Here is a 24604-nt window from a genome sequence, read left to right on the forward strand (position 1 = left end):
CAACAGCTTTGTTACATCATCATCGAAGAAAGAGAACTGCAGATTATTATGGCGCTATCACGTGGAAAGTTATTCCTCAAGAGTATTGGTTGTTTAACTGATGTACAGCTGTTCTTTGGGAGCATTCTGCCATTTGTTCAGGCTGCCATTTGTTCAGGCTAAGGCAACAGATCTATGACTGCAGATAACTTGATGGGAGCTCCTCAAGTGCACAAAAGATGGATTCAATGCCATAAAGGAAGAGCTATGTGCTATGAGAATGATGATAATGCACCACCATTATGTGCTTTCCCTTATGATGGCCATGCATGGAGGGGCATGTGCTAAGATAGGAGCTGCTTGCTGTACTTTTATCACAGCAAACAATGCTGACAATGGAACTTTGTCAGAAGCTATACAAACTTTGTACAATCTACAGAAGAAAATGGTAGATGAAGGAGGTGCCCCAGATAATTGGTTTAGCACATGGTTTTCTTTTGTGCGCTCCTTGTTGTCGGGACAGTTGGGAGCCTTTTTGCTAGCTAATGTGGTCCTACTAGCTGTGTTTCGTGCTATCCCATTAGTCTTAGCATGTTGTAGTAAGATTGTTACCAAGGCGGGAGGAATGTTTCCAGTTAGCACACCAACTCAAGTAGTAGATGCTCAGGGCAACATATATCACCTAGTGCCAATTTTAGACCATGGTTTACATCCATTAGTTGAAATATCAACTTGAGGGGGGAATGTTATGGAAGAAATAAAATATGAAAACACACCACAGCAGCAGAGAACAGCAGAGTGTGTCACCCAGCTATATGTGGTGAAAGAGCAGTGCAGGCCAAAAACCTGTGCTAACGAAAGAGGTAAAGTGTTTATTTGAGGAGCTGTGGTCATAGTTAAAGGTAAACCTATGTTTGACAAAGGAATCTATTGCCTTAGCATACAGGTACATATTCTGTATTTTCATGATTTTGAAACATGATTAGACAATGGGAGCAGGAATTAGCCAAGAACACACAGAATCTAATAAGAGGTCTTATGAGTACAATGATAGAGCCCACACACAAATAAATATGCCTTCAACCTAAATACACATGCATTCAACAGTAGAAGAATGCTTAGTTTGTTAAGCATTGTTAGACGTGCATTAAAGGATGTGTAACGAATTAGGTTTAAGTCTAAGGTCACAGGTGACCTTGTGTTTTTCCACAACTAATGGTTACCAGTGAGTAACTGCCTAGTCATTCATTGGTTGAACTTTGGTAACAAGCATTGTTTAACTGTGTATAAAAATAGCTGACTGCCTAGCAATAAATGTAGACCGGTTGTTTACTTGTGTGAAGACGGTCGCTCTCCCTGGTATGACAGTAAAGAGCTGTTTTTACATTGCCAATAGTAGTCTGCAGTTTTCTTTATTTTTAAGTTACCCTGCAACACTCTGCCAATCCTCCAAATCGAAACATGGGCTCTGGGACTAGGACTGGGACTGGGTCTAGGAAGTTAACTGTTTTTATTTAAAATCTCCTGACCCCCTTATCTCAGGACCTAACAGTTCTCTGCTACCATCTGGTAATTCATAGTATTTCTGCTCCTTCTTTCTTGCTCCCTGCAATGGAACGTTTTAGGTGCCTTAGGAATAAAGGAGTCAGGATCAACTACAAACAAACATTTACAGTGTAACCTATTTGGCCACACATTAAAACTCTGAATCGAAAGATGGGATTAAGTATGGATTTATTACAAATTCAAAGTCAGACTGATATACACAAGTCTCAGGAATATATTTTAAAAGTACAGGATTACTACAGGCAGGCCAAAATGCTAAATGAAGTTTAGCCTCAGCAACATAAAACATACAAGAAATTCAGTAATCGCAATACATAGTATTAAAAATAGGATTTGATGATCAATATACAATTTGCAGTCCTCTTGTCTGTTGGGCAAGAGAAAAATCTAAATCTCCTAATCAAAAACTTCTCTAAATAATACTGGATGAGAAACCCCGAATTAAATTAATTTATGGAGCAAGGTGTCAGCATAGCAGAACCTTTGTAGAGGTACTCTAAAGGAAAGGTATATTGTATAGCATGAAGCCACACAGCAGAGATGTCGCGAAGATGTCTTTACCTCTCGGATGCAAAAAGGGAATCTGAATCTAGCTGAAGTGTGATCAACAATCAAACACCCCAAAAGAACCTTTGAAAACCCCCTATCACATGCCTCATTATTTTCTACCTTCACACAGTAAAACGTGGCAACTACACTTGAAACTACTTTCTTTTGGTCCACATCTCGGAACACCCTTGGATTCCTTCCTTCTCCCAATTCCATACAAACAGTAGTCCTCCTTTTGTACATTCAGGCTTCTTGTCCTTGCTAAAAGATACTCCTTTCAAATTTCATTATCTCTGTTGTAAAATGTGCCTTTTTCTATTTATAAGATCTGTTAGACCTGCCATCTTTTGGCATGTTTCCTCAGTTTTTTTGCCTTCTAGACTCCTGTTTTGGTGGTATGCCGGACTTCGGTTTTGCTGTTTTAGTGTCTCTGTGCACTTTTTCACTGCTATTCAGTGCTAAAGTGCAAGGACTCCAACTGTAAATCGTGTTATGATTGGTTTTCCATGATTGGAATATTTAATTTACTAGTAGGTCCTTAGTACAGTGCACTGTGTGTGCATAGGGCCTGTAAATCAAATGCTACTAGTGGGCTTGCACCACTAGTTGTGCCACCCACACAAGTAGCCTTTCAAAGCTGTCTCAGACCTGCCATTGCAGTGTCTGCACTCAGTTTTTACTGTCATGCCGACATGGAAAATGCACCCACTTGCTAGGCCCTAACCTTCCCTTTCCATACATGTAAGGCATCCCTCGGGTAGGACATGTACTGGTGTGTTTTACATGTCCTGATGGTGAAATACTGTGTCCTTCGTTTTTCACTGTTGAAAGGCTGTCTGTCCCATAGACTATCATTGGAGCTGCACTGTAACAGTATGCATGTGTAACTCTCAATTGGCACGGGGGGCGCTAGGTGGCGCTGAACCAAGATGGCCGCACTATAGTGAGGCTCCTGCCCGAACGGGCACTTTCATCATCCTGCAGGCTATCCTGACCATGACATTCTGGATAAAAACCTCATCGCTTTGCCTGCGAGAGTCTGCTGATTGCAGCGGTGTAGCGATCGGCGCGCTCACACATTGGTGAGCCGTGCTACAGACTGCAGTTCTATGTGGCGGAGAGCGGTGCCTGTGGGAGACCTGCGGCCCATCGGTTGTGTGCGCTACGCAACCCCGCGGCTCTGGGGCCTGCTCTGACCTGTGGATGCCGGAGTCTGCGGGGAGCTCCACGTCTCGGGGGTGAGTGCGTCTGCCCCACAGTCGGGATATCGCCTACTGGCTACGGGGGTAGGCGGAGCGAGGAGGGAGTGTGCCCCGAAGACCCTGATCGACCGCTGCCTGCTGCCCTGGGCTGGGGCTGCTTGATACTGCCGCTACGTGCTGGGGGCGCTGTGGGAGCCGGGGAGCGACGTCGCATACCTCGCCGGGACCCTGGCGGACACCGCAGCTCCTCTGTGCTTCGGACTGCCCTGCGCTCTGGGGGAGATGGCCACCGGCCTGCTGTGGCCTGATACCGGCTGTGAAGACTAGCAGCGCTGCGGGGCTCCGTAGCTGGGAGGCGCCTGGGGACTTGACTGGATACCACGCTGGAGCTGCCCTCTGGGGGTCCCGCTGAACGTTTAGAGCCCTCCGCCACCCTCCGCCTTGGAAGGCGGTTGGCGCCACCCTTACGACCGGCTGACATTCTACGGCCTCCATCGCGGCGAATTGCGTGGGCTCCCGAACCTGATCACGCTCCTGCGGTGGGGCGACTGCAGCGCCGAACCACTGCGGGAACCCCCCAACGCCTGGCAATTGCGCTGCCCTTCGCTGTGACCCTGCTGCGGCCTGTGGGTCCTCTCCCGCCGCCCTTGCTACCCGCGCCGCTTGCGGCCTGGCTCTCGCCTCGCGGACGGAGGTCGCTGAGGGGCCCGCTGCGCAATTCTAGGCCGCGCGGCCGGGGAGCGGGGGGGGGACTCCGCCATTGATCTTGCCGGCTGGCTGGTGGGTGCCCCGCTTGCCCCACATGCTCTCCGCGACCCCGCACTTCCTGACACCTTCCTTGTCGCTCTCACCTGCTGTGGCTGATACTGACCTGGGCTGGGACCTACCTGGTCCTGTGGGACTCGTCCTCCTGCTGACCGCCAGTGGATTGAAGGCCGGGACCCGACTCCAGTGGGACTGCTGTCGTGGGGTGTCGGAGACGGAATCCCTTCACATCCCGACTGGTCTTGCCCCTCTGGTTGGATTACGGGCGGTACGGTGAATTGACCCCTGGCCGCGCCATGGGCCGCAGTGACGCTCGCCAGTCCAGGCTGCCATTCGAGACCAAGAAAACCCCCCCCCCGCCGACGCCCGGCACGGGGAGCGGGCCTTCGGTCGCCGAAGCCCCGGATGAGGACTGGAAGTCCCTATTACTGGGCATGAAGCAAAGCCTCTCGACCATCGACTCCAAGATTGATACCATGAATGCCCGACTGGACGGGGTCGTGGCTAAACTGGATCAACACGACATCTGGATTCAGGAGACTGAGGAGCGGATTTCTTCCCTGGAAGACGGCGCCACTTCCGCAGGCAAACAGATGACTCAAATGGAGAGGCTCCTTAAAATAATTGCGGACAAGAATGAGGACCTAGAAGCCAGGTCCCGCCGCAAGAACGTTCGCATTTTAGGCCTTGCGGAGTCCACCAATACAGGGAAAATGGAGGCCTTCATTGAGAACCTTGTGATTGAGCTATTTGGGAAAGACTCCTTCTCCCCACACCTAATCGTAGAAAGAGCGCACAGATCCTTAGCTGCCCGCCCCCCTCCTGGGTCCCTTCCAAGGCCCATCATTGCGCGATTCCTGAACTACAGGGATAGAGATGCTGTCCTGTGCCGTGCACGGGAGATTGGTACAGTGCGATACGGCAATGCGACGCTATCCTTCTTCCCCGACTTCACTGCATCTGTACAAGAGTCTCGACGCAAATTCGCTGTGGTCAAAAAGAAATTACAAGCCCAGGAGATTCCTTATGCCATGCTCTACCCTGCGAAATTGAAAATATCTCACCAAGGCAAACAACTCTTTTTTCAGCAGCCGCAGCAGGTGGAAGACTTCCTCAAGCAACATAGGAAGGACATGGCTCGAGAGAAGGCGGCGCCGCATCGCTCTAGGTCGCCCTCGCCGATGGGACAGCAGGACTGACCGCACTTGCGGTGGTGACACGGCCACTTGCATATGCCGCTGCAGACCTTACCTGATCACGCTACTGCATTTCCCGGTGAGGTAACCCTCTACTATTATCAATGCCCGAAATGGTCACTGTTTACTTCTGTGCACGGTCACCCACCTCCGTCCCACACTGAGAAGCCGGACATGACGTCTGGGTTCTTGTGGGTGTAAGTAGGGAGTTGGGTGGCAGGTTGGGCGCCCCTAGACATTATCCCCCCGATGGGTGAGCCCCTCTGCACCCCCCCAGTGGGGTAGGGGTTGATGTTCTACAGTTTTCACTTGTTGGGTTGGTATTTATGGGGATGGGGAGGGACGGGTGGGATCAATATTCCCGGCCAGTTGGGGTTGCCGGTGTGGGTGGGCATAAGCTCCGATGTTGTTCTCAAACCACTGACTCATGCGTAACGAATGAGCGGAAAGGGGAAAATGGGATGGCTCCTTGGGGAGTCCTTTTTGGTTGCTACACTGACTGCTATGTGTTGTTTCCTGCTGTAAATACTTGCCAAGCTTTACTGGGTCTGGATCAATGGGGGACGTAAGGGACACGGGACCTGTGCAGCAGTTTCAGCTGGTCTCCTGGAATGTACGTGGGTTAAATGACCCGAGAAAGGGGCGACAGGTCTTGGGTTACCTAGATAGGCAAGGAGCGTCTATTGCCATGCTTCAGGAGACACACTTACGGCCCGGGGGGACCCCTCTTTCACATCACGCTGGGCTGCATGCAGGGTGTTTTCATCTTACTCAACGTATGCTAGGGGTGTGACCATATTGGTGCGACGAGGGATGGGGTTTATACCGGCGGGAACTGAGGTGGGGCCTTGTGGCAGATATTGCATGATCTGGGGGAAACTGCACTCTCACACAATACTGTTTGCTTGCTATTACGGCCCCAATGTAGATGACCCGGAGACGCTTCTGACCAAGTGGGGAAAGATACAGACACTAGGCATTTCTCATCTCATCCTGGGAGGTGATTTCAATACTGCGCTTCGGCCTGTTGTGGACCGATCACACCCTCAGCCGTCTCATTACTCTCATACCCAACGCACTTTGGTTAACATAACGGACGAACATCAGCTGGTTGATGCATGGCGGCATCTCCACCCCTCACTCAGACAAGGCACACATCACTCCGCTGTGCACTCTACTTGGGCCCGCATCGACTATATATTTCTGTCAGCTGGCCTTGCCCCATGGCTGGTCAAGGCATGTCACCTGGCACGAACATTCTCTGATCACTCCCCTGTATTACTGTCGCTGCGCGTCCCCCTTGATGTATCCCCATACCTGAACTGGCGCCTCAACCCTGCGCACCTCACAGACTCAGTATTTCTGGCAGAATTAGAGGACGACATAACAGACTTCTTTAACAGTAATACTAACTCAGTCTCCAAGTTTACTACCGTATGGGAAGCTTTCAAGGTTACTGTTAGGTGGTTGTGCATAGCGAAGGGCGGGGGGGTCCTCAAGTGCCTGCGCGGAGACGTGCGCAGGCGGGAGGCTGAACTGTTGCTTCTAGAGGCGAGCTGGCACGGAACACGCATGATCGGGGGGTCACAGCACGTCTTAGAGAGAAATTGAATGAATATACTGACGCTGCTGCTAAAGAGTGCAAGTTCCTGGGGAAGCCTTACGTTGCGCGGATATATGGCGAAGGTGACAGACCCGGTAGAGCATTGGCTTTGGCGGTGCAGCCGTCTAGGTACCGAAATTACGTGTCCTCCCTGCTGGATGGACACGGTGTCCCGCAGAGGGACACTGCGGCTCAGCTCCGAGTCCTTACTGATCATTACATCGGTTTGTACACCTCCCGTAGGACGACACCGATTGCATTGCATGAGTATCTTGATGACACCGCAATAGCCTGCTTGGGCCCATCCCAGCAGAAATTTCTGCATCACGAACTGGAACTGGATGAGATCAAGGACGCGATAATGTCCATGAAGTCGGGCAAGACACCGGGCTCGTACGGCTTACCGATAGACTTCTACAAAGCCTTCATCCATGTCCTTGCCCCTATACTGAAGCAAGTGTATTATTCTGCCCTTGAGGAAGGTATCCTACCGGGGACGATGCGCGAAGCCCTCATCACATCTCTGTTGAAGCCGGGTAAATCCCCGGAGCACTGTGACTCGTACAGGCCCCTCTCTTTGCTGAACACGGATAATAAGATATTGGCGAAGGTACTAGCAACGCGCCTTAATCTTCTGATGGAACGTCTCATCCTTCCCGATCAGGCCGGGTTCGTCCCGAATCGGGCGACTTCCCACAACCTGCGCACCCTGCAGGCGGTGATCCAGGACATCGATCCCCGATGCGAGGCCGCGGCGGTTTTCCTGGACGCCACTAAGGCGTTCGACTCACTTGAGTGGGATTACCTTCTGGCCTTGTTGGAACGGATGGGAATACCCTTCAACTTCCTGGACTGGATCCGGTTGTTGTACCGCCAACCTCAAGCCGCGGTCCTGCTCAATGGGTCCCGCTCTGCTCCCTTCGTTATCCACAGAGGCACCCGTCAGGGATGTCCTCTCTCTCCAGTCCTATTTGCTATCGCTATAGAGACACTGGCGGCCAAGCTTAGGCAACATCACAAGCACCGATCTCTTATTTATCCGGAGCACCAACTACTCATTGCGTTATATGCGGACGACATGACGCTGTACGTCCACAAGCCACAAGAGAACCTTAACCCCTTATTGTGGGAGGTGACTAAATTCGGCGCTATAGCGGGCGTACAAATAAACTGAGCGAAGTCTGCTTTGTTCCCCTTGACTGACAATACTGCGCAGTTCCCGTTAGATTACCCCTTGGTGTGGGAGGCGGACGAGATAACATTCCTGGGGGTTAGGGTGACCAGGAACCGGGAAGCCCTTTTTAGAGCGAACTACGGGACTGTCATAGACAAACTCTCTGATAAAATCACGCAATGGATCCATCTCCCGCTGTCTATGGCAGGACATCTCTCCCTGATTAAGATGGTAGTGCTTCCCAAATTGTTATACCTCTTTACCAATATACCATATAGCCCAGGGGCATACTTCTTCCGGACCCTCAATTCCCAGCTGTCCCGACTTATCTGGGGCGGGAAGCAGGCCAGGATTGGACTGCGGACACTTATGTTGCCCTATCCTCAGGGAGGGCTTGATGTTCCAAATTTTCGGAGGTACTATGATTGCGCCCAGGGCCACTTTGCGGTTTACTGGTTCCACCCCCCCCCCTTTATGGCTCACCTGGCAGTGGATGATGGGTTTATGAGGCCTGAAAACCCTCCGGGTATCTGTACACGGAGGCTCGAATGGGGACTCGTGACCCCACTACGGTTGATTGCACTGTTCAGGCCTGGAAACGCATGGCAGATTATATGGAAGTTAAATTTCTGTATTCTCCCCGTATGGTTCTGGCACATGACCCCAGACTAAGTGTTACCCGCGAGGAGCTTGGACGCAGGCTGCTCGCGCGGCTGGCGATTCACACATGGGGCGACCTATATCACCAGGGGAGCTTTCGCGCTGCGGCTCACTTCTTTGGGAACACCGCCCCTTCTGTAATGGATACATTTCTTTACACCCGACTTCGGCAAAATATTAGGGCTGTTACGCCTAACTTCCCTGATGAGCCGGAAACCATGGTGCCTTTACATGCCCTGCTCCAGACGACCACCCCGACACATGTGGTCTCGATGTTATATAAACATGTACAGGTGGCTCCTTTCCCCCCTCTCTTAGGGCGCGGACTGACTGGGACAGCGATCTGGGTGCCCCTATGTCAGATGACCAGTGGGAAGAAAGCTGCTGTCACACTACTGCAGTGACGGGCAATGCCCGCCTCCGATTGGTACACTTTAAGTTCTTACATCGCCTTTACTTCACCCCGGCTAAATTGTACCGCTTCGGACTCCGGGACGATGATCGCTGCCTGCGATGCCGGAAGTCAGGAGCGGACTTCATGCACCTGGCATGGTCATGCCGGGCGGTGGCTGAGTACTGGATTGCGGTCTTCGCGGCCCTTTCTGTAATGGTTGGGGTAGATATACCGCCCTGCCCTATGATTGCCCTTCTGGGCCGCTCATGCCCCGCGTTAAAGGCGCATCGGAAATTTTTTGCGCTGGGACTTTTGCTGGCTAAGCGCCATGTGGCATGCAGATGGGGACGAGGGCGAGCGCCCAAGTTCAAGATCTGGCTAGCTACGATGTCAACCTGGCAGGAACAACTTCACAGTTATGCTGACCTCTTGCCTCACAGATCCCGTCCCAAAGACTTATGGGGACCCCTCACTGCATATCTCCTGCGATTTCAGAGCTCGGTTGAAGAGGGGAGGGAGCTGCACGGTGACTCAGAGGGAGACGGTCCGCCTACTACACGCTGTCCTGCGCCTGCCCCCACTGGCATCCATGGCTGATGCATCTCCTCACCTTACTTGCTCCTTTTCCTTTCAACGCATGCCGCGCACAGCGTTTCTGACTTGCCCTGACCTGCCGCACTCTTTCTGATGTGCTTACACACCGCACGCCGGATACTCGGGAGGGGTGGATGGCGGTTCTATGATTCCCCTGGTTCCTGGGTAGGGAGGCCCTAGCTCTCTGATAGCGCGTACAGCATGGCATCCTAGATAATAGCACCAAGTTTTTGTTCCCTGATTGGCTCATACTACACCCTCCCAGCGCAAGGGATCGGCTAGCCGGGGTGGAGCTGCACCGCTCCTTGCTCTTAATTCATTCTGCAGTGAGATTCGCCGCACTGCGGCTCCGCACCGATCAGTCCTTTATGCCACATACTGTGTATGGTGGACACATCCTGGGAGGGAATCGATGTTTGATGTTTTGTGGTTCTTAAGTTGGTTAAAAAAGATAAACGAAACCTCAACTACTTGCTGTTGATTTTACATTGCTATGTCACTACGCATCATTGCATACGTGAGCAGCTTGTGTTCCTATTCCGCTGCCGGCCCTTTAGGGTTGTAGGCGTTTGAGCTGTGTTAAATGGTCGATCCTAGTCAGATGCTGTTTATTGCTCATGATACTGCATTGCAGCTACCGGCCTGTTCATTCAGGTTGTAGGTAATAAGCTGTGTAATATTTGACTGTGACCAATAAAGGTTTTTCAAAAAACAAAAAAAAAAATCTCAATTGGCACAAGATGGGGAAATGGAGTTTAGGCTCTCTGAACTCAGAATTTGATATCACATATTTTAGTTAAGATGCTTTTTAAATTGTGTGCTTGAAAATGTCACTTATTGAAAGTGGGCATTTTCTTACTTAACCATCCTGTGTGCCTCTGCCTGTTGGCTCTGGCTGGGGATGGGCATTCACACTAGACAGTCCCAAGGGGAGCTGAGGTGTGTCCTGCCTTTACTGGGTGACTCACAGCCAGGCTGAATAGACCTGTTCTGCATTTAGAGGGGTGGGAGGAGTTTGCAATAGCACCTGAATAGGTTTTGTCTGCTCTAGACAATGCTGCCTCCACCTTCTGCAGTGAAGCCGGACCAGGGAGGACAGAACTGGTTTTTACTGAGCTCAGAGACTTTCTGCCTAAAACTTCAAAGAGAAAAGTAGTATAAATATTGGGGCCCTGACCCCAGAATTTTAGAACTCTTTCGGACTAAGGAACCTGCTAAGAAGAAGAGCTGGAGAAGCTGTTAGGAGGAACTACCACTTTTCTCTGTGCCTTGCTGTGTTGGTCTGCAGTGGCTGCTTCTGTCTTGGGCAGTGAAAGGACTGGAGTTTCTGCAACGTATTTTCTTGAGTTTCTCTAAGGGCTTGAGGTAGAGCTTGTCACACATTCAATAGGTATCAGGAACAGCAAAGACTTCAAGATCATCTGCTACCATCGATGGGAACTATGTGTTTTGTGCTGCAACAGAAGAAAAAGCAACCGGATGCCGTCAACAACTCCGCTGCCGGCTCTGTGACCTGTTGGCACCACATAAAGCATGGCCTGCTTCGCATCACAACCCTGGTCTCACGACAACGCCGACCGGCGCCGCCACTGAGTTGTTGCCTGCACCGTGACCTGAGGTCACTGCACTTCACATCGCCACCCTGGTATTGCCGCTACGATGCTCCATGCCAACATCGACACCGCTGCCTGCACCAAGGACTGAGAGCACCGCTCGTCAGTTACTTGACACACCGCACCGCCCCATACCACATCGCAGCCTTGGCCTACCAGTGACATCGACTCCAGATCGTCTGCCGATGACAGTGCCTCAGCAACGAAGATGACGCTGCTTGCACTGTGACCTGCCAGCACCGCAACACGCACCGCCCCACTTCGCACCGCAGCCCTGGTCTTATCGACGCTGCTGGACGCCGTCACAAGCCACTGCCTGCACCGTGACCTAAGGGCACAATGCACTGCACCGCTCCACTTCACACCCCGACCCTGACGCCTCCCGACGCTCCTGACTTCAACCTCACGGAGTTCCATCTGCAACGTGTTTGACTTCAAGGGCCCGATGACTCATGCACCGTCCTCCAAGGACAACGCCTGCCAACACCACCTATCCGAAGCTCATCGCAAGGCCCACAATGCCTTGCTTTTTCAAGGTACTCATTGCGGGTCTTCCCGACACCATAGCTCGCCGTGATCAGCCTGAACTGCTGGATTTGTTTGTTCACAACGCCATGATAGCCCTGGATGGAGCTATTGACTTCAAGGAACTGTATTATACGTTTATCCTTCCAATATGCACATTTGTATTACTGTATGTTGGATTTTCTGGTCTTGTTTTACACAGATAAATATTGGCTATTTTTTTTAACCTGGTGTGGCGTCCTTTTGTAGTGTTTTCACTGTATTACTGTGTGTTGTGTGCAAATACTTTACACATTGCCTCTGAGATAAGCCTGACTACTCGTGCCAGGCTATGAAGGGGGTGAACAGGGGTTTTTTCAGAAGTGTAATCCCCTTACCCTGACTAGAATGAAGGGTCCTTAATTGGACAAGGTGCATACCTCTGTCAACTAGAGTCCCCCATTTCTAAAAAGATTACACAACTGCACCTGCAGAAGAGAGCAAAACATGGCATGCAGTTGGCATCCTGTTAGCTCAACTATTTCAAATTTCATATCCTGCCTGACAAGTCTGACTAAGACACATGTAAAACATTTGCACCCTTGAAATGGATTAAACAGAACCAGAACATAATTATTGTGTTTCCCCAGTCTGAATGCTGAATTGCCCTGCATTAGTACTACCAGACATCTGTCTCCTATCTTCTTGTGTCTTGTCTGCCTCAAATTGGAAATTAGTGTGACATGTCAAGTCAAGTCAGGGACATTTGTATCGCGCACATATCACTCCGAGAGTCTCATGGCGCTTGCAGACGGCTCTGAAAAAAGAATAATGACTTAATTTGCAAAAAGCCAAGTCTTCAACTTTTTGCGGAAACAGCTGTGTTCAGAAATGCAGCGCAGATGTGAGGGCATTTTGTTCCAGGATGCCGGTGCCAGAAAGGAGAAAGATCGACCCCCTTGCCTGGCAGTTTGAATTCTGTGGGGAGTAAGCAATGCCTCATTGCTAGATCTAAGCGTTCTGGATGGCTTATACCAGCGTAGCTTTTGCGACCAATATTTTGGACCGTTTTCGTACATATGCTTATGAGTCAAGCATAGGATTTTAAAAAGGATTCGCTTTTTCACTGGAAGCCAATGGAGAGTTTTTAAACAAGAAGCAGAAGAGGATCTTTGCGGGAGGTCAAGGACTAACCTGGCTGCGGTATTCTGCAGAACCTGGAGCCTATTTAAAAGGTTTTCATTTATTGAGAGAAGTAGGGCGTTACCATAGTCCATTCTATTTATAATCAATCCCTGTATTAGTGGCTTCCACGCCTCAATCGGGATTCATTTAAAAACCGTCCGCAGACTACACATAACGCCAAAGCAAGTGCCAATGACATGGTTTATTTGGCTTTTCATGGACAATCGATTGTCCATAAAAAAAACAAGATTTTGAACCATATCCTTGGGGGTGGGACAAGGGCCTAACTTAGATGGCCACCAGTCATGTGTCCAATGTTCTGTAGCCTTGCCAAAGAGCATAATCTCTGACTTACTACCATTTTGTTGGAGATAGTTAGCCCTCATCCACTTGTCGACATGAATCATACCGTTTTTGAAATGCTGCTTGTTTTCGGTGGGGTCTGGGCCTAAAGTGATCAGAATCTGAGTGTCATCTGCATAGGATATGACATCAAAACCATAGGTTCTGATCACCTTAGCCAATGGGGTCACTTAAAAATTAAAAAGCGTTGGGCTCAAAATAGAGCCCTGCGGGACTCCCATCTTGACCGGTCTCTCACATGAAATGCTGTTTCCCATCTGAACAGTTGTTACACGTTCAGATAAGTAGCTGATGAACCATTTAAGGGAGTTCCCTCTGACACCTATCTCCCAGAGCCGCCGTTCTAAGATGTTATGGGAGATGCTGTCAAAGGTGGCAGACAGATCGAGCAGGACGAGGACTACTGACTGGTGTTTGTCTAAAGCCAGTCTGATGTTATCAGTGACCTCGACCAGCGCTGTCTCCGTTCTATGTGCCGTCCTAAAGCCTGTGAGAGGTCTAAGAGTCCATGGCTTTCAAGATGGTCAACAAGCTGTTGGTTTGCATGGGACTCCAGCATCTTCCCGGAATAAGGGAGTAGAGAGATAAGACGGTAGTTTAGGAGAAGTTTTGGAACAGCCGTCGGTTTCTTTAGGATCGGCCTTACTCTGGCTGCTTTCCACGTTGTAGGAAAGTCCTCTTCCGAAAATGACTTATTAAATAAGCCAATTAATACTGGAGCGATGATGGAGAAAAATTTAGGAGGGACAGGGTCTATAGGGGAGCCCGATTTTATGTTCTGCATGACAGAGGTAACAGACTTACCGTCACATTTTACAAATTCATTTAAAATATGAGGAGAGTCGGGTAAAGGGCAAGGCAGATCTTCAGGGTATGTACTATTGTGTAGAGATATAAGAGAACGGTGAATCGCTGTAATTTTCTCCTCAGAAAGAGAATCAGTCCAATTTTGAGAGACAGGCATTGATGGCTGATTACTGGGAATTGTAAATTCTTTTAAAATTTGGTAAAGTTCCTTAGAAGAGTTTTCTGCCTTATTTATCTGATCTATAAGAAAAAAAAATGTTGTCAGTTTTATTGAATTCATGCAACCATGATACAGCTTCTTGTACTTTTTGTGATCAACCAGGTCTTTGCTTTTTCGCCACCATCTTTCAGCGGTTCTACACAAAGATTTTGTCATTTTTAGTTGATCAGTAAACCAGGGAGCGCTTCTGGTCTTGATCATCACTGAAAGGGGCAATTGTATCTAATGCAGTCAGGATAGCTTTGTCAAGATGCTGCGCCGCTTGATTTACGCTGGCTTCTGGTTCTATCTGATCTGGGCAGAAATGTTTTAGGAAGAGGGGCAAGGTGACTTTGCGCCACGGTCTACGCAATATGAGTTCGCTTTCCAAGTTAGTTTTAGCTGCATTTATAGGAATAGTACATTTCAGTAAGTAGTGGTTTGTCCATAATAACGGCGTTGGGGGCTCCACCGTTATTCCAGACGAATAATAAATAGAAGATCCAGAGTGTGGCCTACGCTATGTGTTGGATCTACGACCAACTGAACAAGAACGAGCGTGCTCATGTTAGAGATCAGTTTCTCAGTGTCTAGGTTGGATAGCAATCCGCATGATAATTAAAATCTCCGATTAGGAGAAAATTGTCTGAGGCTAATACATGCGGCGCGATAGTTTCTAACAATTTATCAGTAAAGTCCCCTTTTGTTCCGGGGGGTCGGTAAATTAAGTCCCCTCTACAGGAGCCGTTGGAGAAGCCATTGATCTTAAAAATACTCATTTCAATATGACTATGGATGAAACTTTCTAAGACACTAATATTTAGATCATGTTTAGAGGCAATTAATAGGCCGCCCCCTCTAGTCTCTTTCCTGTCTATTCGCGTTACTTTGTATTGCAAAGGGAAGGCAATATGAACATCAGGGGAGGCATGCTCATGTAGCCAGGTTTCCGTAACAAAACCGATAACAGGGGCTATTAGATCTAAAAGGCTCCATATCTCTACTGGATGTTTAGAGATGGAGCGCGCATTAAAATAGATTACACTGAGTTGTCTAGGAGCATTGAGCTGATTTGGACATAAAGGTATAATGGCCTTCTTGGGACTAGTGAGATAGGCTAGGCGCCTGATTTCTGGAATACTAAATATTTCCTTTACAAGTGCATCAGTAGGTTCTATCAAAAGGGTGTTTAAGTCTTTTATTTATTTGCTTGAGTATTTAATATGTGCCATATTACCTCTAGAACGAAAGATGTCCTGAGAAATATAGATAAATCGAAAGCATGGGAAATGATGCAGGGGTCCTGGCTTCTGGCTACGATCATGCGCGGACGGGAGCAGACGGGTTTGCCTTTGGCGCGCCGCTGCGCGCGTGCTCGCCCTTCGCCTGATTAAGTAGGTAATGGCATAGAAAAAGCTGAAGCTCTAACCTACAGCTTCTGGTGATACAACCGGAAGCGGTGACTGCCAAGAGCGACCCTCCGTTCAACCGGCACAAGCCGTGACGGACCGAGGTCAGAGGCAGCTATCTAGTAAGCAGTAAAAAGAGACAGACAGACTAGTAAGTACAGTGCAATATCTAAAATAGTTTAAAACAAATGTACAAAATACGAATCCACTCAGCAGTGTTTATAACAATTGGCATTAGTTATGACTGGAGGCTACCTTCGAAAGAATTTGAAAAACAGCGGGTCATCAGATTTTTAGAACACCGCTGCACCGCATGTGGGAGGACATAGGTGATTTCAATGGTACCCTTCCATAGACATCCCAGCTCTCAGAGCCCAAGTTTAGTGTGGCTGAAGACTTAGGCTTTCTTGACATTGCCCTGGCACATAGCATTTTGGGCCTTTTTCAGTAAGACAGACAGGAACTACTAAAAAAGTAGGTAGACCAGGACCTGTGAACATTTATGCCTTTGGTCAGAGAGGGACCAGGAGTTTTTTAGGGTATACCCCCACCTACAGACTGGTAAACCCAATAAAAGCTGGACCCCTCCCCCAGCCTTCCTGAAAGCACTTTCTGGACCTGTGGAAGAGCAGAAGGAAACTGGATCTGCCGTGTGCAACCTGAGAGGAGCAAGGAAAAACTGATCCTGCTCCCTCTTTTATCCATGACAAAGAGATGGACTCCAATGGTCAGTTGACTAACCTCCTGTGTGGCTACAGCAACCCTAAGGTCCTGGGGGCCTTGGAAGAGTACTCCTTAGGTTGTTTGGACACCAGAAGAAAATCTGGAAACTTTTAAAAACTTTTTCCTCCAAAGCCTCAGCGGAACACACTGGAAAAGGTATTTGACCAGCATGTCAAGTTTAATTTCAGATTTGCCCCACTCAAGGATTTCCACACCTCTGAAATTTGAATTTAGAGCATTTTCTGCAGGAAATCTTTAAAGCTCCAAAGCTCCAGCAGGACCCACCTGCTTCAGGTTTCTGACTTTCTGTTTCCCCAGCCTCAGCAACAGTTGCAGCAGCCACCCACTTGGGAGGATTTTCTACACAAAAAATGCCTGTATTACCACTGAGAAGAAATGTCAACAGTAACAAAGTCTCTCTCTGAAATGGGACTTTCAGACTTTCACCGGGACCAACCCACTTAGTGTATCCATCCCAGGCTCCATCACAGTTGGCCTGAAATTGCACCATGGTCCTTGTCTACCGCAACCGTTGACTTATATTGGGAGATTTGTTTTTCTTGGTGCTCTTTGACCTTAAAGCTTTATAAATTCATATTGCTAGTTCCACTCACTGTCATTTTGGTATTATTTGAATCATAAAAGATTTCTTATTATTTTAATTTGGATGTAAAGTTTTATTGTGTTTTGGGACTCTTCACTACTGTATATGCACTGTTTAAATACTCTACACATTGCCGTTGAATTTGGTTTGACCACATTGTGTCACATCACGTCACCAGGGATTCTGCACAGGTTTATTTTGTTTCATTTGTGTGACAGCTTTCAGGTGGTGGCCTTATCCTTTGGGGTGGACACGGGTTCATCCCTAAGTTGTAATCGATTTTCCTACATTATTCATTTACAGTGCAGCTTACACCCCAAGGGGTTGCTACACACTATTGATGAAAAGAATAATTAAAAATGTTTGATAGAATGACAATTTGCAAAATCCCAAATGACTTGATTTGGTGCAAGTCATGCAAGCTCAGCTTTTTTTCAGAAAAAAAGCTGCCAAAAACAATAACCCTGATGAGCAGCAAGTTTTCCTCCTGCACTTAGGGGCGGTTGCTGAATTTTACTGACCGGCTCCACCATGGCTCACATGGTGAACACCTGCTTCAAAAGGACGGTCCTAAGCATGGCGGATCCCTCAACCCACTAAAGATGGTAGATCAGTGGCATACAGCCAATGGTAGCTTCACCATTAAATGGGGCAGATGGAACTGTGGGTTTGGTAGTGCAGGATCCCCTTCGATCCATTTTCATATATATGCTGAGTAGCGCAGCTCCAGTATGGACCCAATAAAATTCTTTGAAATCAATTACAGAAACATACTGACATGTTCAAATGATACTCAGTAGGCTTAGAGACAAAAAGATGTAATCATTTCCTCAATGTTACCTGCAAACCATATTCAATAAACAGAAAGTACATTTGTTGTCACACTTTAACACTCCCTCTTGTCCACACTGTTTCACTACCACCACTACACAATAGCCTGCTATAACCCTGTTCTGAGCTTTTTACTGAAACCACAAATCCAGATCCTGCTGTCACATGATACTGATAGTTCTTTCCATTTATATGTTCTAAATTCCTTATTCAAGTTTAGTCAGCTGATGTGAGCAGGACAGATCATGTCCAGATACTTGCACATGGCCCCACTCCTACATGAAAATCATTCACAGTACACTGCTGTAAATATAAAAGGCTGGGGTCTAAATGTCCAGTCCATACTTGGCTCCCTACATACAAGCTATTTTCCTGTGTGGAAGTTTAAACAACTTAATAAAGTCATTTGCCGAAATCTTTTCTTTGGTGTGGCTACAACATGCGCCCCAAATAACACTGTAACTTCCATAAACTGAAATATTTGAGTTTTCACTGTGACTGCTCCTAATGCATTCTTGTTACAAGCCATCCTCAACCTTTCCCAGTCTATTCCGCTGGGACCATCACTACTCTCTTTTCATTTTGGACCACATGGCCAGTTTGCTTTTCTTGACCCATCTTCTGTGTGAGCCATTTCTCTTTTTTAACCTACATTGCACTCATGGATCTGCTTCCCTCTTTTGTGGAGAGTCTGCCCTATTCTGCAGCAATATTCTTTTTTTGTCAGGCCCCTAGTGATTCCTTGTCCTTTTTTTTACATGTGAACTATGCTGATGTTTAGATATGCTCTACAGTTAAGAATATCTTCCTCTGGGCAATCAAGTGATACGTTATTGAGTCAAATATTTGTCCTGAGGAAGATTGTGAAAATAGTCTTTGTATGATTTTCTAAGAGTGGAATTTGCTCAACTGTGTTATGATTATGTAAAAGTGTTGTTGAAAAAATGTGTTGTGCACGTTTCCCTGGCACCCAACCTTTTTACTGGTTCTCTGCTGTAATAACACTCTATATTCATCTATGTTAGGAAGTTCAGTTTGTATTTCCAAAATATGTGAGTTTTTTTATCGTGAAATATTAATGAATTTATATCATAAAACATGTCCTATTTGGAGTGTGTTTTGTATTGGTGGGCCCAATACATAAAATTCAGTTTGTTTCCTTCCACCTTTATTGATCATTAAAGCATGTTGTACTTCCTCAAATAGTATAATGGGAGGTAAATTATTAATTTACCCTAGTACACCCCATTCTCCTTATAATAAGGTACAAAAGTGACTAGGCTTTTGTAGGGCCAACTAGTTTTTGTGTCACTTGACCTGTTAGACTGGGTCAGGCAAAGATTGCCGCAGGCTTAGAGATAGATAATGACCCCCATATTGAGCATGCTGCACACTATCTGATAAAGCGTTCTAGCCGCAGATTCCTGACGTTAGAATATTTCCCAGGAGCCTGATTGGATCTGGAAAAATTGTAGCAGTCCCCTTGTGCACCGGTAGGTGGTGTCTTTCGACTCCACGTGGCATTGCCAGCATTGTCTCGTCTTTGCCGGAAGTGATGCATGCAGTGCCTATTTAGGTGCCACCTTTTTTGGAGAATGTCTCCCAAGAAACTGACTGGTTTCAAACCTTGTGGCCCCTGCCACAGGCAAATACCTATGACAGATCCCCACTTGGTGAGTCTGTGGTGCCTGAAGCAGGACCAGAACTCCAAGGCCTGCTCGGATTGCAAGAGCATGAATCCAAAGGCCGTCCACGAGCGGGTCATGAAGCCTCAGGCCACTAGTCACATGTCTCTGAACCACTCCAAGTTCCGTTCGCGAGGAAGGTCCCAGGACCACTTTCGGAATCACTCATGCCAGTCATCACTGTGATCTCGAACTTCTTCAGGTAAGTTCCAAAAGAAGAAGTCAAAGCATTCTTTGACTACTCCGTGCCACTCCCATTCTTACGATGAGGTATGGGAATGACACCAGAAATTGAGGCTGAACTTGCAGGCTGTCCCTGTGGAGTCTGTGCCTGAGCCTGGGTCAGCTTCGTACTTCCTCGAGGCCGGACCCCACTGGAGCACCTTTGGGCCCCATGGGTTTGGGAGGGACTCTGACTGGTGTTGCGCCAGCAGGTTTTCCCTCGGTTCCAGTCGCGCCCTCGGGATCCATTAATGGATCTGGATTGGCCCCAGTCATGACTTCATGAACTAACCTGAAGACCATTCTGTGGCACCATTCCCAGCGATGCCCATCAGCAGCACTGAACACATTGTGATTTTATACTCCGATACCGAGCCGGACGGGAATAGCCTGACATCCATACCTATGCCAACCAGGCCCATACAGTCTGAATTGGACGTGGAGTCCTAATCTCCTAAAGGGCCTATGAGGAACACAAATGGAGAAGGCCTGAGGATTGCTAAGTTATACTGACCCCCTACAAGAGTCCATGGCCGATGACAACTGGTATGAGAACCTGGCTGATGCCAGTGGTATGGACACTTTATCAGACACTGGCCTCCTCTCTCTTCCAACAGTGGCTATGGAGGGAGGGGCCTCCTTTGCGATGTTGGTCCAGAGGGCAGCTGAGGTCATGGACCTGATGCTGACCATGGTAGAGGTCAAGACCAACATCTTGATAAAGGTGGTCCAACCTGGGGTGTCCCCCTCAGAACCCTACTCCCCCCCAATGTAGCCCTCAGTGACGACCTGCTCAGGGCCTGGGCCAAGCTCCGCACTCCTGTGCATAGGATCATTGACCACCGCTGTCACCCTGTTCCTGGTGACCCAGCATTCTTCACCCAGCATTCAACTCCTGAGAGCCTTGTGGTCTAGGCCTCCACCTCCAAAATTCATCCCAGTGTGTTCCTTACCACACCACTGAAACGGATTTCAAGAGACTGGATACCTTTGGATATAGAATTGTATCATCTTCCAGCCATGCACTGCCATCAGTGAACACTGCATGCTTTTCGGGTCGCTATTCCCCTAGTATATGGAATACAGTTGTGCAAGTGCTGCAGTGGTCTCGAGGAGGCCCAAGCCATACTCTGCCAAGCTATTGCTGATGGGAGGGCTGCAGTGAAATTCACAATCAGATGTGAATTGGATATGACTGGCCCACTGGACAGAGCCATTGCTTCCACAGTGGTACTTCGACATCACGCCTGGCTTAAGACTACTGACTTTTGGGGGATATCCAGGCATCCCTTAAGGACATGTCCGTCGATAGCACTTGACTTTTTGGTGACAAGAGGGATTTAGAGCTTGAATGTTTCAAGGGTTGTTAGACTACCACTAAGTCATTTGGGCTCACCATGGCCCAATGACAGCCACGTTCCACCTTCTGCTCCATACGGGCGTACAGTAGGGGCTATCAGCCACATCCTTCTCCCATTAGCCACCACGGGCAGCAGACACTTCAGTCCTTCTGCTTCTGCAGACACGACTCCCATAACCTTTGTGGGAACCAAGGCCAGAGGTGTCTAATCAGCTCCCCCCCACCAAAAGCCACAGTTCTAAGTCCCTTTTATATGCCCTCACATCATCATGGGCACCTAGTTTGTAGCAGGTTTCAGCACCACCTGTCCCAATGATGGGAGGCAACATCGGACAAATGGGCGCTTTAGGTTGTCCAGTGGAATTAATCCCTATTTTTCCCAGAGAAAATCACCTTTTGCTCTTTGGACATGAAATGCTGGCTCTTCTAGCCAAAGGAGCAATCAAGAGGGTTATAGGTTAAGGGTAATCAGAAGTAGGTTGTGGTTGCTATTCCTGCTACTTTCTGGTGCTGAACAAGGGCGGAGGCCTCCGCACTATACTAGATCTATGCCCTCTCAATTACTTTCTGAAAAGGAAAAATTCAAGACACTCCCTCTGGCTCAGGTTCTGTCTGCCCTTGACCCTGGAGACTGGATAATTTAGTTGAATTTGTAGGACGCCTACTTGCATATTCCCATCCTGACTGCCCAAAGGCATTACCTGCTGTTCATTGTTGGCCTGAGCATCATCAGCTTGCTATGCTCCCCTTTGGCCTTACCAGTGCCCCTCGGGTGTTCCCCAAGGTGATGACGGTGGTTGCAGCTCCAAAGAAAATCAGGACAACCTAGCCCAAATTATCTTCGTGGCTCCAGATTGGGCATCGAGAGTCAGGTATTCAGATCTCCTGAAGCAAACAAAAGGTGATGGGAGGCTGCAAACTCTACATTTCACCTCAAAGAGATCCTTGAGGACCTCACTTTATGGCACATTGGTCACACCTCCTCAGTATGGCTCTGTGCTTTTGGTGTAGAAAAATCATCACAAACTGAGTTCAGTGTATTGGGGTGATGCCTATATAGGAACTGCATGCGTCCTGTGACTGCAAGTGTTCAGTGACGGAGTTGGTCAGACGGTCGCGGTCCCTCTTTCTGGACCACTTCTGTTACAGAGTCTGTCAGGGTGTCGCCATCAGTCGTGGTTGAGGGGACCTTCTAGTTGTTGGCTGCAGGTTTGATTTAGGAGTTTGTTGAGGGTCAGGGGTCACTGGGATCCAGGCTAGGATCACTGGGAGGACTTCCTTAGGGTGTTGGTTCACTAGGGCTCGGGGTGCCGGGATCGGACTGGAAGAGACTCACGTAGTCGGCTGGATTCAGAGTCGGCTGGCTTTGAGCAAGTCCGGTGCTCACGAGAGACAAAGTACTTTTTAGTCGCAATGGCACAGCAGGTTCTCTGGGTTTTTCGAGGACTGCTGGTTTCAGGACACACCAAGGTTCTGTTGGAGGAGTCTGAGGTCGGGACAGGCCAAGAGGACTGGGGCCAAGTCAGTTGGTGTCCTCCTCTTCTTCTCTCCGAACGGCTGTTCAGTCCTTCCTCTTGTTGCTTCTTCTTTTTGCCTCTGGTCTGAGGAGGCAAGGTTCAGGGCTGCCCCTAAATACCAAATTTACAGGTATGTATACATGTCAGGACCAATGGGTCCATTCCATGGAGTGGGTACACCCCCTATTATGCCACCCTCCACTGGGGGGGGCATGAGCCTCACTCTGGTTGGCTTGGTCCCCCCATCTGCAAGATGGTGGGGACTGAGAGTTGTGCTTCACCTCTCCTCCCCCACCTGAGGTGGGCACACCTCTATTCCTAACTTGGTTTTCCATCCAATTCTCCTGCCCAAAGTGGGGGTCAGAACCAGTGGGGGCTAGTTGCTAGGAGCAGCAAATGGCTAGGGTAGCTCACAAAGGCAGCAAGCCTTTGAAGCTTCTCCTTCGTGGAACTTGCCCATCCTGGGTAGGAGGCATGGCACCTCGTACCAGGAGGTGCTTTGTTTCAGAACCCAGAGAGCGGCAGGCTCTCGCCTCAGGGGTCCAGAAACATGTCAGGTGGTGGCAGCTTGCAGGGAGCCCCTCAGCCAGGATACTAAAGTTAGGTTATTTTTCAGGGGGAATCTTTAAGATGCCCTCTGAGCACATTTTTCATTAAATCCCACACTGGCATCAGTGTGGGTTTAATGTGCTGAGAAGTTTGATACCAAACTTCTCGATTTTCAGAAAAGCCATTATGGTTCTGCGGAGTTCGTAATGACAAACTCCTATACCATATATTCTTTATGGCATTACTGCACCTACAATATCCAAGACTTGACTTAGACACTGTAGGGGTACAGGGTTCAGGCACCTGTGTCCTCACCACTGGTATAGTGCACCCATCTTGAGGTGTGGCTTACCTATGCCAGAGCAGTAGATTGTAGACATGGCACCCAGGGATGGTTGCCATTTCGACTCTTTTTTGGTCTGCACCAAAACACGCAGCCTGGAAAGGCAGTGTGTGTGTGTGTGTGTAAAGGTGCAGGGCCTCTAAGGGTGGAACAAGAAGTGCTGCAGCCCTTAGGGGCCTTCCCTGGTCACAGTGACCTTCGTACCTAGGGTACCTTTTACAAGGGGCTTACATGTGGCCAGAGAGTTGTCAATTGGGTTTTGCAACAGAACAGTTTTAGGGAAAGAACATAGGCCATGGGTACCTGGTTGGCAGGAATGCAGGGCACACTCAGTCAAAGCACATCAACATTAGGCAAAAAGTGGGGGCAACCTTGCAAAAAGATGGCACTTTCCTACACCGTCTGGGGAATATTCTAAGGTAAGGAATCTGTGGCTAGATAGAGTCTCTACCTAATAAGGCATTACCAATGGTAAGTAGCTTGTTCTTTTGTACCCAAGTGGGTTTTCAGAAGAGTAGTCACATCCAACATGCCCACTGCCATGATTGTCTCTCAGAAGCTCTTCTGTCCAGAAGCAGTAAAATGCTTTCCAAATAACACTTCCTGGGATGAGAACGAGATGTGCCCCAAGAGGTAACGCTGTCCAAAAGCACTTGCCTTTGCAGACAAAACAAATAGGAGGGTAGTGCATGCCCTGAGCCGCCACCTAAAAGAGATGTAGGTTGGAGAGGTAGGTGGTTCTTGAGAAGTATGGAGACAACTTTGGAATTGAGAAACTGCTGGGGCTCATGATCTAGGCATTTGAAAGGTAGATGGGCTAATATTAATTAGATGCTGGTCTGGATGGGTAATAAGTAAATTCCAATGGGCACTGTGCTGAAAGCTCACACTGTGGACATTGGAGCATGTTCCATGCATTAGGATTAGAGAGGTAAATAATGAGAAGCTGAAAACTGGGGTTTGCAGCCTGGGAGCAAGATGCATTGGCTACAGCCTGTAGAAGGATTG

General features: G+C 48.4%; 1 protein-coding gene across 1 annotated transcript in view; it reads left to right on the forward strand.

Annotated features, from left to right (window-relative positions):
- LOC146798239 (solute carrier family 22 member 6-B-like) overlaps nt 1-24604 on the forward strand; it is a 1062737-nt gene that overhangs the window by 928053 nt on the left and 110080 nt on the right. The gene's annotated exons all lie outside the window — the stretch shown is intronic.

This window comes from Triturus cristatus, chromosome 9 (genome assembly GCF_964204655.1).
Source record: "Triturus cristatus chromosome 9, aTriCri1.1, whole genome shotgun sequence".
In the NCBI taxonomy this organism is placed as follows: domain Eukaryota; kingdom Metazoa; phylum Chordata; class Amphibia; order Caudata; family Salamandridae; genus Triturus; species Triturus cristatus.